Source organism: Alexandromys fortis, unplaced genomic scaffold (assembly GCF_014885135.2).
Source record: "Alexandromys fortis isolate MF-2015 unplaced genomic scaffold, M_Fortis_MF-2015_v1.1 scaffold_81, whole genome shotgun sequence".
Lineage (NCBI taxonomy): Eukaryota > Metazoa > Chordata > Mammalia > Rodentia > Cricetidae > Alexandromys > Alexandromys fortis.
The window spans coordinates 5,241,988-5,259,682 of record NW_026067960.1 but is presented as its reverse complement, the minus strand read 5'-3'; positions in this window follow the sequence as shown (position 1 = coordinate 5,259,682).

Here is a 17,695-nt window from a genome sequence, read left to right as displayed (position 1 = left end):
TTTTATGTGAGCGATGGGGAGCTAAATCGAGGTCCTTGGCTAGCTTGCCAAGCCCTCCAAGTAAGCCATCCACCCAGCCTCACCTCACGTCTTTGTCGGCTGTGTGCACTCTCAAGGGTCCTCTTAGCAACACCCAGGTATGCAGGTTATCATAACTAACCACAGTCCAGCATTGCGAAAGAAGGCTCCAGAACCTGTTCCTCTCGTCAAACTGAAGATTTGTTCCTCTAGCCCCCTACTCTCCATCCCTGGAAACCACCACTCTACCCTCACTTTCTGTGAGCTCAGCTTTAAATTCCACACATGAAAGAGGTCATGTGGCTGCCCCCCCCCCCCGCACTCCATGTATTTTGCAAGAGATACTCTTCCTGCACTCACCCAGGTTGTTGTGCGTGACATGGAACCACCCTTCAAGGGTGAATAGTACTCCCTCCTGTCTCTATAAGTCAGCAGCTGAGGGACACTTAGGTGTGACCCTCGTGCTTGGGTTTTATAAGCATGCTGTAACACAAACAAACACGCCATTCATCAACTGTTTTCATTTCCTTTGGCATATATATATGGATGTTTTGCCTGCATGTGTGTCTGCACACGACGTGTGTGCCTGGTGTCCATGAAGGCCAGAGAGGGCAACGGTTCCCCTGAGATCAAAGACAGCTGTGAACTGCAAGGCAGATGCTGGAAACCAAACTCAGCTTCCTTGGAGCAGCAGCCATTGCTCCTAACTGCTGAACCATCTCGCCATCCTCCTCTCTCTTGATTTTTTTTTTTTTTTCAAGACAGGATTTCTCTGTGTAACAGCCCTGGTTTTCCTGGAACTGACTCTAGAGACCAGGCTGGCCTCGAACTCACAGAGATCCTCCTGCCTTTGCCTCCTGAGTGCTGGGATTAAAGGCATGCATGGACACGGCCAGGCCTCTTTTCCTTTTTTGAAAGGAGCTCCATGCTGTTTGGCAGAATGGCACCCATGCCCAACGCACAGCAAGGTTTCCCTTCCTTCGCGTGCCCTCCCATCCCTGCCACCCTTCATCTTTCCCGTGACAAACATCCAACAGAAAGTTCGATTCCCTGAATTTTGATTGGCATATGGTGACTAGTGACACCGTGCATTTTTTTGTGTGTCTTCTTACCACTCATTCGGGTCCATCTGGGAGATGTCTATGGAGGGCTGTTGCCCATTTTTAATCTGGATTATTTCTGGTTTGGGCCGAGTTATGGGTGTTTCATCAGCTGAGAGCTGGGCATGCTCTCTCACTCCTACGCTATGCAGAGGCTCTGGTTTGATGGACCTCAGGGTCATTTCGTTTGTTTGGCTTGTGGGTTTTAGGGTAACATGCCGAACTTCATTCTTCAGGCTGAGGTCATGGCGTGGCTGCCTTTTCATCTATGGGTTCTGCAGTTTCTGCCCTTTTATCTGCGTAGTCTGATCTTTGGTATGATCTGAAGTGAGGGTTGTTTTGGCTTTTCATGGTGGAATTTGTTCTCCATGTCTCACTTATTGAGGATGAAGATCTCACTGTGTTCTGTGTGCAGACAAGCTAGGCTCTCAACACCTTTCCATTCAGGGTCACTTTCTCATCCTCGTTCAGAATCTACTATTCGCTGGGAAGGGCCTCCTTTCTAGGCTCCGTGTGATTCCACTGGCCCATGCGCCCACTCTTCCAGCGGAGCTCTGCTGTTTCTGTTCCTGGAACTTTATCACGGATTCTTGAGTCAGCTCAGGGTGCCGTTGGCTTTGCTCATTCTGTTCTTTCGCTCTGGGAATGTTCTGTGGTGCTGCATAGATTTTAGCATTGCTTTCTATTTCTCAAGGGTCCAGGAATGTGGATAGGCTCACATTGGATCTCTGCATCTGGGCAGAAACAAATAACTTAGAAATACTTTTTCCTTTTCAAAGCACGAGCACAGGCTGTTCCACCTGTGTCCTTAAGTTTCTTTCCTCCACGTTCCATAGTTGTGGATTCATAGGTCTTTGACGTGAGGATTTGTTTTTGTTGATACAGGAGGATCCTCTCCTTTTTTCACTGATGTAACTGAAAGATTCTCTTACATTTATTTGTTTGTTTGTGCCCCTGGGTCAGGGGACGTGAGGGAGCTATGGCCCGTGTACAGAGGTCAGAGGACAACTTGAAGATTCACGCATTCCGGGCCTTTTTCTTTCCTACCAGAGCCATCTACCCCTGCAAGCTCTGTAAGCATACAGCGGCTGTGCACACCTGTGTAAGCACAGAGTGGCTGTGCACACCTGTGCATCTAGGTGCCACCCGTGCCTCCACTCCTGTCTGTCTCCAGATAGTAATTTATTTTTTGTCTATCGATCATCCAGGAACAGCTGTCTGAATCCCACATTTGTGATCTTTCTCAAATGCCTTCTTTATTGACTTCAGCTTTCACATCATTATAGTTGGAAAACATCTTTGATATATTTTTCGATCTTCCCAAACTTCAGACTGTTTTGTGGCCTAATGTGATCTATCTGGAGAAGGTTCTGGGTGAATTTGAGCCCAAGGTTTCCTGATGCTGTGGGAAGGAAGCTTCTGTGCATGTCTGGAAGGTTACAGTCTTTTTCAACATTAGTGGAAAGTGAGCTTGCAAAGGATCAAGACTAATATTCGTGCGATGCTAAATGGGATAGGACCAATAATGGTAATTAGAATTTTAATGAAAACCAATAGTTCACAGTTGAAGGATGAAAGATGATTGATATGTTGTGATTACTCTAATTTTTAAAGTATATTCTCTCTCTCTCTCTCTCTCTCTCTCTCTCTCTCTCTCTCTCTCTGTGTGTGTGTGTGTGTGTGTGTGTATGCACGTAAGTCCTGGGGTCTGAACTCAGCTCATCAGACTTCGTGGCAAGCATCTTTGCCATCCTAAACACATTGTTTTGAAAAGGAGCAGATGTGCAAAGGGTCACGCGCAGGGAAAACCCAGCATTCCCAGTCCCTCCCCTGCTTCACTTAATAAGAAGAGAGCAGATGCCAGGGGGCTTCTTACAGAAGCGGCCAGCAGCTGATGTCAAAGGAATGAGACAATGTTCCTCCCCGAGACTCACAGACTTACGAAAACTCCAGCACCCAGCATGAGAAACACCCTTTTGAGTTATTTGTTGTTCAGGGCGGTCTAACAGACTACCAAACAATTCAGGCTACTGTTGTTTGTTGCCTTTGGTTACCTTCCAGAGGCTGAAGGTAAGACTCTATTGCTGAAGACACTATGTACTTCAGACATAGCACTCAGAAGATCCAAGCTAAATCTTGACTTCAGAGACTCCGCCCTGAATAACAGCTCTCATGGTACCAGTAGATACTATGCATACCCAGTTATCTTGCGTATGAACCAAAGCAATGCACCTAAGACAAGATGTACCTAAGAGCACAATAGTGGCCCTCATACCACAGCAGTAACCAACAGCTGCCCAACTGAACTGAAGGCCAAGTCCACAAGAAGATGATCATGCCTGGTGCTAGGAACATAGTCAGCTTCCCAGGGCTAGTGAAGTCCTGATCTTTGCGGGGAACCTGCTACCACCACCTTATTAAACCAACATTTTAGCCTTAATACTCACAGGTAATTGAAGCCCTCACCCTCACCCAGGAAACTTCCCTTTGCAACAGATGGAGACCATTACAGAAAACCACACCTGGTAAAAATGCAGAGAACGCCTGACTATCAAGTGCCCAGCTCCTGTTGCTATATCTACAACTCCTTCACTTAAGGTTCAGGGAGTATTCTGAGAGCCAGAGGACCGGGAAACCTACTGTGAAATCGTGTCTCCTAGAATGGAGGGGAAGTTTCACCCATGATACCTCAACAGCATGATTGCCTAAGCAAGACTTGAACAACACCAATAGACACGCTAACGTGGAGGGGGAATCTCAAGGTACCGCAACCCCAGACAAAGATCTGTAGGTCAATTAGGAATGGTGAGACAGAGAGAAATAGTCTTCAGCAGGGATGAGGCACCTAAATTATCCAATACCAAGTGGTCGGCCCTGAAATCATATCCACCCACACAACACTAAATGGACCTAGCAGGCTGTTACTTATATATTTATGCACATAGACATGCCACAATAACAAAGAAAAAAAGACTATAAATCCAAGAGGGAGTAAGGGGGGATATAAGAGGGATGAGAGGGAGAAAGAGAAGGGAGGAAATCGTGTAATTATATTTTAATTTTAAAATATTAAAAGAAAAGAAAAAGAACGAGAAAAGTGGATGAGACGCTTTTCCACATTTGATGAATCAATGGATGTTGCCCTGAACTTCGACCGTCGCCTTCCAACGAGGACGCAACTGAACTCATCTTTCCGGAGGGCACACACAGTCCCCCAGACACAGTTATCCACTCACTTTTCATGAAGTCTCTCGGTCCAACTCTGAACTCCCAAGACATATAGAAGATAGAAAAATAAGTTAAAGCTACATGGAAGCAATTGAGTCAGAAAAATCCACACAGATAGCAATGAAGAGGAAGGAAGGAAGGAAGGAAAGAAGGAAGGAAGGAAGGAAGGAAGGAAGGAAGGAAGGAAGGAAGGAAGGAAGGAAGGAGTTTGCAGATTCAGAGACTTTGAAGTCAGGTCAGAAATGTGATTTTTGAATTTTATTATAAAGGCCCTGAAACCACTGGTTTCACCACTGTTCTGTTGCTGTGAAGAGACACCATGCATGGCAACTTTTATGAAGGAAAACATAGGATTGGGGCTGGCTTAGAGGTCAGAGTTTTAGACCTTTGTCATCATAGCCGGGGGCATGGCAGAGTGCAGGCAGACACGGTGCTGGAGAAGGAGCTGAGAGTTCTGTATCTGGATCCACAGGCAGCAGGAGGAGACGGGATCCACTGTGCCTGGTGTGGACTTTTAAACCTCAAAGGCTGTCCCAGTGACACACTTCCCCCAAGGCCACACCTCCTAATAGTGTCAGGGGTCCAAAGAGGATGTGAACCCCCTGGTAGCAGAGTTACAGTTGGTTGTGAGCGGCCATGTGGGTATAGAAAGTGGAACTCAGGTTCTCTGGAAAAGCAGTCGTGCTCTTAAGCGCTGAGCCATCTCTCCAGCACTAATAAAAACTTAGACCGACACCCACAGGTGTGGCCAGGGGACAGTGACAACTAGAAAGGTGCGCTTCGATTCTAGGGATAAAATCTCCAGGAGACAGCCTGCATCCCAGCACGGAGGCCACTAGCGAGTGCTTTGTTATATTAAGAATTATCATACTCTGTTTAACCAACACACTATTAATGAATATTTTTACACATTCAGATATTTGAACACTTTCTATAATTATATGATGAAAATCCTTCTGAATTCGCCTGGCAGCCCAATTCGTTATTACCATTGTTGGTTCTATTCCATTTAGCATCGCATGAATATTAGTCTTGATCCATTACAAGCTCACTTTCCACAATATTGAAAGACTGTAACCTTCCAGACATGCACAGAAGCTTCCTCCCAATAGTATCAGGAAACCTTGGGCTAAATACACCCAAACCTCTCTCCAGATAGATCACATTAGGCCACAAAACAGTCTGAAGTTTGGGAAGACTGGAAACCATATCAAAGATGTTTTCCAACTATAATGATATGAAAGCCGAAGTCAGTAAAGAAGACATTTGAGAAAGATCACAAATGTGGGATTCAGACAGCTGTTCCCGGACGATCGATAAACAAAAAATAAATTACTATCTGGAAATAGATAGGAGTAGAGATGCAGGTGGCACCTAGATGCACAGGTGTGCAAGCCACTCTGTGCTTACAGAGCTTGCAGGGGTAGATGGCTCTGATAGGAAAGAAGAGAGGCCTGGGATCCAGGAGCCACTGCGGCTCCTGGAAGGAATGAAGGAAACCTAAAGTGAGCAGGAGGAAGAAGAAACGATCAGGGCAGAAAGAAACAAAACAGAGGCTTCAAAATGTTATAAATCTAACTCGAATGGGTGTGGTGGAACACATCTGTAACCAGGGAAGTAGAGACAAGAGTCAGGGGTAGTGAGTTCAAGACTAGCCTGAGCTCCGTGAGACCTGTCTTTAAAAGGATCAATCCAAATGCACCGGAAAAAGTAAGAGTTGGACTTTTGTAAAGACAAGTAATGAAAAGCACAAAAACAAAACAACAGAATTGTGGGCCATGAAGATAAAGGCAACACCCTACAAATCAAAAACATAAGGCATTCTGGGTCCTTGACACCCTCGAGCAGTGCTGCAGGGCTGGCTGTGACTTCCTCTGGGAACAGGCATGAACTTCCCTCCCATTGCCCCAGGTCAAACATTCTGCTGTCTCTGGAACACACCAGATGAAGAATGCAGGCCATCCATAGCTTAGTGTGTCACAAGAGGCCAAGCCAACAAGCCCACATCCACACCACCTGATATCCATCAGTTCTGCGTTCCTTCTCACATCCCACCAGATCTGAAGTCAGTTCTTCAGTCACGTAGGGTCAGGAGTTCAGGCTGCTGCTTCCATTTTTCTTTCTTTTCTTTTAAACTGAAGTCATGTCTTGACTTATTGCGTGAGTTTGTTCATGAAGGAGGGGCCACATGCTGTGTGTAGAGGTCAGAGGAGAACTTGGAGAAGTCCACTCTCCTGTTCTGCTGTGTGGGCTCGAGGGATTGAACTCGCATTGTTAGGCTTGGAAACAAGCACCCTTTACCCACTGAAGCGCCGGGCTCACCCACTGGGCTCACCCGCAGGGCTCTTCCTCATCATTGCACACTCCTCAGTGTCACAAGAGTCCCCCTCTGCTCCCCCAGCTCCACCTGGCCCCAGAGCCACTGACGTTGTCATCGTCTAACAGCTCGGTATTTCTTTTAGTATATCAATTTTAATTCTAATTAATTATAGTACATAATACATACTTTTGGTGTCAATGACGATTCCAAACTCGGCTTCCTTCCCTCGGTGTTTAAATTAGGCTATTTGTCTCTGTCCCCAAACATTGATCGTGTCTGCCTGATGAGAACCTTCAAGATCTTCTCTTGAATCACTCTTGTGACAACGGCCTTCTTGCTGTCAACTGTGATGAGGCACCCAGTGGCTACTCTCTCCAGCCCTCCCTCCTCTTTACCTCAGCTCTCAGAAGACTCAGGCCCTGCTTCTCGTGGCCGAGAGACTGGGGGAGTAAGGCCCAAAAAAGCCCAGATATTTGCAGAGTCCAATGGTTGACATTAGTGGCAAGTACCCAGGCTCTCGAGTGGCCAAGAGACAAGCCTGCAGGCACCCCTCCGAGGGACTCCTGGCTAGCTCTTGGTGTGTGTATAGGAAGGATCTGGATTGCTAGGTTAAACAGGGTGAGAAGACCTGCTCTAATGGGGGTTACAGCATCTGGAGCCCAGGTCTCAGACTGCAGAAGAGAAGAAAGCCGAGGCTCTCTCGGCTTGACTGGCTGCCATGGGCCAGTGGCTTCCCACTCTTTCTGCCATGCCCTCCCTGCTGCGATGGACTGGACTCTGTGAGCTGAAGTAGAGCCTTCCCCTCGAGTTACTTCTGTCAAACAAATTTTCCCACCACCAGGAAAAGTGACAAGTACATAGAACCAAGTGCTCCTTCAGCATTCTACTGCTCGTGTACATCAGTGTGTGTGTGCACACGTGTGTGTGTGTGTGCGTGTGTGCATGTGTGTACATGTGTATGTGTGTGTGGTATAAGTGTGGGCTGTATGTGGTGTGTGCATGTATGTGCAAGTGTGTGGTCTCTGTGTGTGTGGTATTAGCATGTATGTGTACATGGTATAAGCATTCTGTGTGTGTATGTGTGCGTGTAGTGTTAGCATGCATGTATATGTGGTGTAACTGGGTGTGCATGCAGAGACCAGACGTTGACTCCAAGTGTCTTCTTCTATTACTATCTACTATATTTTTGAGACAGACTCTTTCTGAATTGGGGGCTTGGCCAGATCAGAGGGCTCTGGAGATCCTTGTGCTTCCACCCCCTCCCCAATAGTAGGGGTTGCAGGTGGCCTGAACCTTTTTTTTTTTATTGATTGATTTATTTATTTATTTTTGCTGTGAGCTTCTGAACTCAGGCCCTCATGCCTGGAGTATCGCCCTTTCCCCGTAGAGCCACCATCCTGGCCCCTTATCATGTTCTTCAATCTCTATGCTTGTCTGGTAACCAGTAACTTTGGGACAAAACAGCAGGGCAAACAATTGCTGGCAGTTTTCATCTTCGGCTTGAAGAACAGTGAGAATGTTGGAAAAGGAAGGGTGAAGTGAGTGTGTGTGTGTGTGTGTGTGTGTGTGTGTGCAAATGCTTACATACCACATCATGTATGCGGAGGTCACCAGACAACCTTGGTTGCCTGGTTTTTCCCACATTTTGTGATCTGGGGTCCCCTGTTTTTACCTGTGTACCCAGGCCACTTGGCCTATGACCTTCCAGGGACTCTCCTGCCTCCACCACCTGTCTCACCTTAGACACACTGGAGAGACAGGTGTGGAGCACCACATTCAGCATTCTATGGGCTTGGGGATCCCAACCTCTATCCACGCATTTGCCCAAGTGTTTTATTCAGAGTCCTCTCCCCAGTCTCTGACCCAAGATCTTATCAAGCTGCCAAACCCAAATCCATCCTCTCTATCAGCTGCTAACCCTGACAGCCATGTTGGCAGGTTTAATTCTCTCCCTTTGAGTCTGCAGTGACCCTTTCTGCAGCAGTCAAGACCAGGTCACCAGCGTTGCGCGTCTTCCTCTCTAAAGTGAGGGCACAGTGACAGAATGAATGTTTCCTTTCCGTACACAGAGACATGAGGCTATTAAACCTGAATCCTTTCATATAGACTGTCTCTGTGTAGACTGGTTCTGCTGAGATTTAAACGTTGTCCCGGGCACACCACGGGGGCTCTCTCAGACAGCTTCTCTTCTGTTATACCTATTTAATAAAAACACAAGTCTTCTAGCAACCGTTGACTTACCATTACAACTTCAACTTACTGCTGAAAGCATTATAAGATTATTTGACCTTCCATAGGAGGACAAGGGCAGTGTTTACGGTCATGGCTGGAAGCGATTACAGACTCCCATATGGGGTAACATCTCAGTGGGTTCTTCAATAAGATACACTTTTATGGATGAAGGCTTTGCGCTTTGTTGTCCTGTACTGTCCCTTTGAATTTAACCTGCATTGCCCTCTGGGTTTTAGATTCATGGAGACTGATGAAGGGAGGCCTCTTTGGGGGGATTCCAGCCATCTCTGCTTTTGTTCTCATCCTTAGAGACAGAGCCATCCTGACTACGCTCTTGGAGACGACAAAGACCCTCCAGTCTGTTCTTACAGCAGCACACCGCCAGCCAGGTCTGCCCTGCAGCCTTTACCATTTGTCCTTGGAGGTCTCTACTTCCTGAATTTCTGGCTTTGGTATTAGCTTGTTAGTGACCAGTCTATTGTTGTATGGTTGGAAAAAGCATTTTCATTTTGAAATTAGAAGTATGTGGATGGGAAATTAGCATAAAATTAGCCAAACTCCACTCTATGGAACGCCCTCCAGACTTTGGGAGCCCAAGCCATTCCAAGGAGCTGAATATCCAAAGTGCCTCCCAACTTTAGAAGTGTTTCTCTTATATGAGGGTGCCCTTGTATTCGGGGCATAGATGTTCAGTATTGAGATTTCCTCTTGATGGATTTTTCCTGTGACTAATATAAAATGACCTTCTTTGTCTCTTTTGACTGATTTTTAGTTTGTTAGGCATTAGGATAGCTATACCAGCTTGTTTCTTAGGTTCATTTGATTGGCAAATTTTTTTCATAACCCTTTACTCTGAGACGATGTCTGTCTTTGAGGTTGAGATGTGTTTCTTGTATGCAACAGAAGGATGGATTCTGTTTTCGTATACAATCTGTTAGCCCGTGTCTCTTTATAGGTGAGTTGAGTCCATTTATATAAAAGATACTAATGACCAGGGGTTGCTGGTTCCTGTTATTTTAGTTTTTGTTGGTGGTGATGTTATTCTTTGTGTTTTCCCCTTCTTTGGGATTTGCTGCTGTGTGATCATCTATTGTCTGTGTTTTTGTGGATGAAGCCAACTTCCTCAGGTTGAAGTTTTCCTTCTAGTACTTTGTGTGGTGCTGAGTTTGTGCTTAGGTATTGGTTAAATCTGGTCCTATCATGGAATATCTTGTTTTGTACTGAGAAAGTATATTTAACAAGTGGTGCTGGCATAACTAGATATCAACATGTAGAAGAATGAAAATAGACCTATATCTATCACCATGCACAAAACTCAAGTCCAAATGGATCAAAGACCTCAACATAAAGCCAACCCCCTGAACTTCATAGAAGAGAAAGTGGGAAGTACACTTGAACGCATTGGCATAGGAGATCACTTCCTAAATATAACCCCAGCAGCATAGACACTGAGAGCAAAAATTAATAAATGGGACCTCCTGAAACTGAGAAGCTTCTGTAAAGCAATGGACACAGTCAACAAGACAAAATGACAGCCTACAGAATGGGAAAAGATCTTCACCAACCCCACATTGGACAGAGGGCTGATCTCCAAAATATACAAAGAACTTAAGAAATTGGTCATCAAAACAACAAATAATCCAATAAAAATGGAGTACAGACCTAAACAGAGAGCTATTAACAGAGAAATCTAAAATGGCTGAAAGACATTTAAGAAAATGCTCAACATCCTTAGTCATCCTAGAAATGCAAATCAAAATAACTCTGAGATTCCATCTTACGCCTGTAAGAATGGCCAAGATCCAAAGCACTGATGACAACTTATCCTGGAGAGGTTGTGGGGAAAAGGGAACACTTCTGCGTTGCTGATGGGAATGCAAGCTGGTACAACCCCTTTGGATATCAGTGTGGTGATTTCTCAGAAAATTAGGAAACAACCTTCCTCAAGACCCAGTAATACCACTTTTGGGTATATATCCAAAGGATGCTCAATTGTGCCACAAGGACATGTGCTCAACTATGTTCATAGCAGCTTTGTTTGTCACAGCCAGAACCTGGAAACAACCTAAATGCCCCTCAACTGAAGAATGGATAAGGAAAATGTGGTACATTTACACAATGGCGTACTACACAGCAGAAAAAAATAACGACATCTTGAAATCTGCAGGCAAATGGATGGAGCTAGGAAACATCATATTGAGTGAGGTAACCCAGACCCAGAAAGTCAAATATTATATGTACTCATATAAAGTGCTTTTTAGACATAAACAAAGAAAACCAGTCTACAATTCACAATACCAGAGAACCTAGACAACAATAAGGACCCTAAGAGAGACATACATGGATCTATTCTACATGGGAAATAGAAAAAGACCAAGGTCTCCTGAGTAAATCAGGAGCATGGGGATCATGGAAGAGAGTTGAAGGGGAGGGAGAAAAAGGGAGGGGAGATGAGAAAAACGTATAGCTTAATAAAATTAATAAACAAAAAAATCAAGTGCCTCCTAGCAAGGGTCCCTCTCATGTGCTACTCTGAGGCTGATCAAAGTCAGTTTAGGCTATAGAGTGAGTTCAAGGCCAGCCCAGCAACTTAGACGCATCCTGTTGTTCCCAAATAAACAAAGTACAAAGTAAAGCTGAGGAAGTACCCTGGTGGTAGGGATTTCATATAGCCTGGGATGGACTCAGACTCACTCCTTAGCGGAGGGTTGGTCCTCGTGCCCCTGCCTATTGAGCCTTGGGATTCCAGGAGTGCACAGCCACACCCGGCTGCACAGTATTGGGCCTGGCATCCCAGCTCCCGCGTGCTAGGGAAACACTCTAACCACTGGCTGCATCCCCAGCTGCGTGCGACTCTTGAGGACATCTCCGTGTTTTCTGAGCACCGGTACATAGATCATTCTGAAGAATGGCTTCCGAAGGCCATATCATCCCATCCCCCAGCACTATATTTGCAAGGATGTCGTTTGATAAGGGTCTGCAAGCCTTTAAAGCAAGCAGGGAGGAGCAGAGCTAAGGTGAGAACACACTAGCGTGTTCTGATCCTTGGCTGTGTGGGGGTCGCCATCCTGCGTGCCCTATTCCACCACCATCTTCATCCCTGAAACCTACATCAGCAGCTTTCCGTTTCCCTTAGGCCTCTTGGGAAGGGGGTGGTGATGTCTTGTGCTGTCCCTCACTTTCTCTCGCCTGGCTCGGAGGTCCTTACTTCGAGGGACGGGGGGCTGCCACCGTTATTCTCAAACTTGAAGCAGCATGGGGATTGCGCGAGGAACTCAGTAAGCAGAGCAGATTGGAGGTTTTCTAGACTCACCTGCTAGAGTCACGTGATTGAGTTAGGATCTGGTCCAAGAAAAACGGACAGGCAGCTCTTCTGCTTCCCAGGGGGCTCAGCTCATTTCACAACACTGACCCTCTGCCGTGTGTGTGTGTGTGTGTGTGTGTGTGTGTGTGTGTGCGCGCGCGCGCGTGCCTGCGTGCGTGCGTGCGGGGCTGGAGTTGCAGGCGGAGGTAAGCCACTTGATGTGTGTGTTGCCAACTGAACACCAGCCCTCTTCAAAAGCAGCAATTCTGCTTAAACAGTGAGCTATCTCTCCAGTAGTCACTCTCTCATTTTGATAGTTGTTCTCTATGAAATATTTGGGAGAGGGGAAGTTATGATTTAATTAAATAATCTGAAAAAAGACAGTCTGAATTCTTTCTTCAGGGTTCTCAAGTCTCTCCTTGCTTTGTTTTTCTTAATTTGTCCAAAATAAATTATATGTTCACTATAATAATATTAATAGCATGGGGCTATTAAGAAGAGGAACATCTTCCTTGTTCCCTGTTCCTGACACTAGTGGAAACACCTTTGAGATTCTCCATTAACTAATACATTGACTTGAGGATAGTTCACACCCGTAAGCTGTATTGTATATGTATATTATATCTAGGGACATTGCATATACAATATGTATGATAGTCATTATATGTTAGGAAAATATTAATTTCTATTGGATTTATAAATTAGAAATTAGCAATAAAACTTGGCAAGTATTACTGTGTTTATTAATATTGGGCCAAACTTGAATTTCTATAATACTTGGATACAATGTGTTTTATTTTTTAATACCATTTTGGATTGTTTGATGATGTTTTTATATATTAACATTGATATCCATAAATAAGATTAATCTGTAATTTTATTTAAGGGACACAGTGCTTCAGAGACAATATATTTACTATATAAAACTAAACTTGAAGTTTTCTTTTACCAGACTCTAGTATTATTTAAATGGCATTGGGATTACATAATCTTTCTAGGCTTAGCACAATTCTCCTGTAAAACCATTTGGGCCTGGTGCCTTTTTAAACAATCTTTTCTTTCTCTTTCTTTTTCTCTTTTTGTCTTTCTTCCTTCCTTCCTTTTTAATCAGATCTCATATGTTAGACTAATATGGAACTCTCTATACATTCTGATATTCCAGGATGGCCTGGAATTCACAATGCTCCTGCCTCAGTTTTCTGAGTGCTGGGATTACAAGTGTGTGGTGCCAAGTCCTGCTTGAATAACTAAAAAAAAAAAAAAAAAAAAAAAAAAAAAAAAAAAAAAAAAAAAAAAACTTTGAAACATAATACACATAAGTGCATATCTCGGTAAGTTTTCTCCGTGGAATATCTTTGCTATTAGCATGTATAAGAGTAAACCGAGGCTGTGCATCCGGAACACCCCTTTGTGTTCCACCCCCAGCACTCACCAGGAGCCTGTCTGTCATAGAGAGCTCTAGTCATGACTTTTCCACCACTGAGCAAACTTCCTTGAGTCTGCTTAGATTTTTGTTTCTGTAGAGGTAGTCAATTCCCTTTTTTTCTTTATAATTATTTCTTCTTAGCTTTTAAGTTATTTGTATAAAATTATGCAAATTAGCCTCTGAGGACGGAAAAGCCGTGGGGCTTCTCTCTCACCTGCAGACACTAGGCTCCATCCAGGGCCTGCTGCAGGACGTTACAAAATGTGGGATTGTGGTACCCAGCCAGCTAGTTCATCCAGCCATCTCTGTCCACATGTTCCACGTGGAAGGGAATAACCGGAATCTAAGGAAGACAGAAGGAGCTTTAGCTGGCCTGCCTGCTCCTGCTCTCGGCTATGAGATACAAGCATGAGAGAACATCTACCAGTGACTCTCCGGCACTGCCCTCAAGAAAAGTATTATTCATATATATTATTCACAGTAGATACAATTTAGCTCTTGAGTTTTAAGCCCATGTTTGTATAATGCAGTGGGGCCTGCTGTCAGTCACAGTTTCACGTCTTCCCAGGTATCGAAAAGATAAGATAAGAAGCCCTTCCAAGGCTGTAGGCCGCACCTGGTCCATGACAAGCACTCGAAGAACATCGGCTGCATTCACTAATAGTTAATTACAGCAATAGTATTAGTGATGACCCAGCACCAGGGCTAGGGTGGCTAGCTCCTTCTTGTCCTTCACACTCCTGCTTTAAAAACCCTCCTCTGTGGGGTAGCATGATGCTCAGGGGTTTGAGACGTTGGCTGCTCTTGCAGAGGACCCAGGTTTAGTTCCCAGCATCCATAAGGTGGTTCCGGTGTACATACACACACGTGATTGCATACTCTTACATATAAAATAAATAGTACAAACTAATTGGCCTCATTCAGAGGCCCTCCTCTGCCTTCCCTTCTGATGGAGAAGACTTCCAACTCTCTCCCATTGTCCGTCATCCCTATTGTCTATCACCTCAGGGACTTTGTCTCAAACTGTAAACATTTTGATTGTTTATTTGGCAAACAAGAGCCTCTCTCTCTCTCTCTCTCTCTCTCTCTCCCCTGTGTGAACAGAGACCCCACAAAAGCGAAGCAGCTTGCTTGCACTGATCCTAGGCTTTGTGCATAAACTGAATGGAAAATGGCGAAACCATCCCCTGACCTTCTAAGAGACTGCCTGATGTTAGAAGAGCTCTATGAGTGTGGTCCTTTCTCTGCAGGTCATTCCGACCAAATTTAAACAAGAGTGGAGCAGGGGAACTTTCTGGGTTCTAGGCCCTCCATCGAAGCAACGGGCCTCTCCATTTGCCTTTACAGTCCGGTTTCCACAAGGTCATCGAAAGATCACACGGAATTCATGGCCTAGACACCTGAATAAAGTGTGGCACAATTTGTCACCTTCAGGAATATGTTGTTTTACAGTCAAATAAAGGTTTAAAATTGAGTCTAAACACTTGAAGAAAATGGCGTCCAAGTTCTATCTAGGTAAATGACATACAAAAATACATGTATGATACAGTCACTGTACATTAGACTATTAACTTTATATTAGACTGCTAAAATGCAAATTAGCCAATCTAGAACCAGGGCAAAGGGGGAAATGGAATTTAAAATGTCTTGAGTGGATTCCTGAGGTAGGGGAATGAAGGCTTGAACACAACTGAGTGAGATGAAGGCCCCCTGAGTGCAGGGCCTGCAGAGAGGAAGGAGCTTCCCAAGGCCAGTGAGAGTCCAAGGGAAGAGGATCCACCCTCCCACCAGATCATGGAATCCCATGGCACCCACAGGATTTCCCCTTGGAGTCACATGCTCTGGATGCCTGACAATTGGCACTGTGGAAGAACACTAGGAGACCTTTTCCTGTCTCTCAGAATCTTCTCAGACAGCAGTGTAGGGCAGTGGTCAAGCAACAGGGCTTTTCTCCCTCAGTAGAAGCCTATTTTCCCTGGGCCCTCTTTAGGCCTCCATTACTGTCTGATAAAACAGTAGCCATAGCCAAATAATCACTGGCTGAACAGTGCCAACACATAGGAGGCGCCATTGGGCTGACGACCTTCTAGAAAATACTATGATGTCTCTGCCAGGTTTGGCCAACAAGGTGGGATTCTGGGGAATCATTTGACACACCGGCGCCGTGTCCTGGGCATGTGCCTTTTTGTTTTGAGCATAGCTGGTTCATGCTAAGCCGTCTTATGTGTATTATCAGGGGAAGGCTCTAGAATTTCTGTGGAGGAGGGGCCTGTGGGAAGTCACCTTGAGACAAAGTCTGAGGGTTCAGCCTTAGCTCTCACAAGAGGTGACTCTATGGTCTCAAATTTTCAAGTGGATACAAGATAATGAATTTTGTTTGTGAACTTGTTTGAGGGCTGGGAGGGATTGTGGGAATTTGTGGCCTGCTCTGGCTGTATGCATGGCAAACCTCTGCACTGAAGGTTTATTATGTTAGCTGAGAGTCTTTGGAGAATTATGGGAATTTGGGGGGTACTTCTGGCAATTATTTGCACAATAAGACTCCATCTTTGATTGTATATTTATTGGATAGTTTTGAGGGATTGTGGGAATTTGGGGGCCTGTATTCTGTCTATTTGCATGGCAAATTGTTGGATTGAATATTTATTATGTTAATGGACCATGTTAGTGGAGGTTCATGAGAAGTTATGGCTATATCGGCTATCTACATAGCAAGCCATTGGGTTGAATATTATGTTGATTAAGGGGGTCTGTGGAAGGTCTTAGGGATTTGAGAGGTCTTCTGGGTACTTGTATAAGAAACATCCATCTTTGATTATATATTTATTGTCTAGCTTTGTAGGATTATGGAAGTCTGTAGACTGATCTGGCTCCATCTTGGAGTGTATGTTTATTGTATAGTTTTGAAGAATTGTGGGACTTAGTGGGTGTGTCTTCAAGCTATTTGCATATGCAGCCTCCATCTCAGATTGTACATTTATTGTATAATTTTGAGTGATTGTGGTAATTTGAGGAAGTTATCTTTTGGCTACTTGCATATCAAACAGCAATCTTGGGTTATATGTTTATCAGGGAATCTTGAGAAATGTGGGAATTTGTTGGTCTATCATCCAACTGTTAGCATAGAAAGTCACTGGATTGAACATTGTGCTAATAGAAGGTGTCAACGGAAAATCTTGAGAATTTATGGGCTGTCTTCTGGCTATTCGCATAGCAAGCCCCCATTTTGGATTATGCATTTATTGGAGAAGATTATTGGAAGACACACCTATATTTTCCCATAATCCTTCCAATAATCTTCTCCAATAAATGCATAATCCAAAATGGGGGCTTGCTATGCGAATAGCCGGAAGACAGCCCCATAAATTCTCAAGATATGGGAAAATATAGGTGTGTCTTCTATTTTCCTTCCAAGACTCATCTTGGAATGCATGTTTATTGGAAAGCTTTGAGAGGTTGTGGGATTTTGTGGGTGTGTCTTTAGGCTATTTGCATATTACCTCCATCTTACATTGTACATTAATTGGGTTTGTGGGATTGTGGGTCTGTCTTTTGGTTAATTGCATAGAAAACACACATCTATATTTCTATTGTATATTTATTTGGGGGATCAATCGAAGATAATGGGAATGCGTGGGAGTGTCTGCTCCCTATTTGCCTAGGAAGCTTCCAAATTGGATTGTACATTTATTGATGAGTTTTTAGGGATTGTGGAGATTGGTGGGTATGTATTCTAGCTATGTGCATATTAATTAGCTTAAATTGTGTATTTAATGGGTAGATTTGAGGGACAGTGGGAATTTTTGGGCCTGTCTTTTGGCTATTTGTATAGCAAACCCCATATTTATTTCTGTTGTATGTGTATTGGAAGTGGGTTAATGGAAGATTATGGGATTTACAAGAGTATCTTCTGACTGTTTGCTTAATGGGCCTCCAATTGGGACTGTACTTCTGGGTTTATTGGATAATTTTAAAGAACTGTAAAAAATTACAGGTACATCTTCTGGCTATTTGATATGAGCCGCCATCTTGTAATATATAAAAATATTTTGATGGATTGTGGAAAT